The sequence below is a fragment of the Propithecus coquereli genome, unplaced genomic scaffold (genome assembly GCF_000956105.1).
Source record: "Propithecus coquereli isolate 6110/MARCELLA unplaced genomic scaffold, Pcoq_1.0 Scaffold269, whole genome shotgun sequence".
Taxonomy (NCBI): domain Eukaryota; kingdom Metazoa; phylum Chordata; class Mammalia; order Primates; family Indriidae; genus Propithecus; species Propithecus coquereli.
In genome coordinates, this window is record NW_012148274.1 from 2,146,655 (window position 1) to 2,148,328 (window position 1,674).

The 1,674-nt window shown below is 60.9% G+C and overlaps 1 protein-coding gene across 1 annotated transcript in view; it reads left to right on the forward strand.

Annotated features, from left to right (window-relative positions):
* The window catches only part of SLC6A13 (solute carrier family 6 (neurotransmitter transporter), member 13), a 46,403-nt gene that overhangs the window by 30,071 nt on the left and 14,658 nt on the right, over nucleotides 1-1,674 (forward strand). The window lies entirely within an intron of this gene.

Genomic DNA, 1,674 nt, shown 5'->3' on the forward strand with positions numbered 1-1,674 from the left:
CTTCACACGAGTACCTCTGCGGGGGTCAGGGGAGGCTAATATAGGAACTTTATTAGTAGTAGTGTCTGTCCAGTGGGAAGCCCAGGGATGGAAGAGTCCCCAAAGCATAATTTTAGTTCCAAACTAAAAACACAAGTGATGTCTTTTTGGTTTCTTCCAGCTTTAACGTTTGGTAGGTCTAATTTGAAGCGCCCTCCAGAGCAGGGAGGGGCTGAGGGAAGACTATGATAGAGCACAGATTAGCAAGGCTCTCTGAAAACTGCGGCTGAAAACCAAAGAAGCTGGCAGAGTCGCCTGAAGGAGCCCCGTCTAAAACCAGCCGCAGCAGGGAAGCTCTGTAGGGAGACGCAGGGCGGATGCCCACCTCCCTCGCCTCCGAGGCCAGCCCTCGCTCCGCTGTCCAGGACCTGCCATCCCAGCACCTGCCTCCTGCAATCTCCGTGGGCGGCTCAGCACCCCGCTGACTGCGCCCGGAGCCTGACCACGCAGCGCCTAGCGTGGGCCAGGCATCGCGCTGAGTGGTCGGGGCACAGGTAGAGACAAAGCAGACCAGCCCCCTGTCCGTGTGGCTCCCACGCCAGAGGAGGGAGACAGACGATGAACACGGCGAGTGGGTAGACCAGGCAGCGCGGAGGAACAGCAGGGAGAGCCGGGTGCCGCGGCCAGGAGTGGGGGTGGGGCTGCGCTGACTCAGTCGCTCAGCACCCAGAACGCCTGCGGCTGCAGTCGAGGGATGTGCCCCAGCTTGACCTCTCGGCAGGTCCCGGAGGGGATGGCGGTGGGGAGGCAGCGCTGGGAGAGAGGGGGCTGCCAACGCAGGGAGGGGGGCGGCAGCAGGGCGGCCGTGAGCCTTGACGGTGTTTGTAGATGCCAAAGAGTACAGAGAAACGAGAAGCACTTTTCTTCATGTGGAAGTGACGGCTGTTTTTGTGGTGCATGGCAACTCGTGACCCTGTTTGGCCAATGACTCGATGCCCGCCGTTGGTCAGGCCGGTGTTGGTTAGCGTGCCACTGCTGGCGGCAGCCCCTTCTGCTGCTCAGGTGGAATAGCCTCAGTTTACACCTTAGAAGATTGGCTAGCACGGTGCAGGTGACGCCACGGAGCGCGCTCCTCCAGAGAAGGGTGGCCGGCAGCGTGGTCCTTCCTAGGACGGCGGTGTGGTCTTTCCCATCTCAAGGCGGAAAATGCCAACACGTGTTAGAATTTTGCAGAGTCCAGCATGAGTGATACGGGGTGCAGGTAACTCTGGGCCCCACCCACTGCACCCAGGACTAACTCCGTCTTTCGTTGGTGGTGACTGGTGCAGGGCTGGGGCAGGGAGAGGCACAGAGCCCTTCCGGACCGCCTGGTCTGCACCTGGTCCCCGTGGGCTCCATGCCCTGACCCCTCCACGCTCCTAGGGCCGGTAGCTCCTCCTGGCGGGTAGGGACTTGGTCCCGTGGCAGGCTGCCCAGGAGCTCTGTGAGGCACAGGAGGAGGGTGCAGAGCAGAGCCCTGGACCACCGCCGCCGAACAGTGGCTTGGTCTGTTGGGAAGAGCAGGCAGCATGAATATGGGAGGGGCTTCGGCCGGGCTGATAACTTTCTTTCTGGAATGTCTGGGGCTCCCAGCAGCGACTTCATGTCAGCTCCTGGGTTCTCTGTTTCCTGGTTTTTCCCTTGAGTTGACTTACG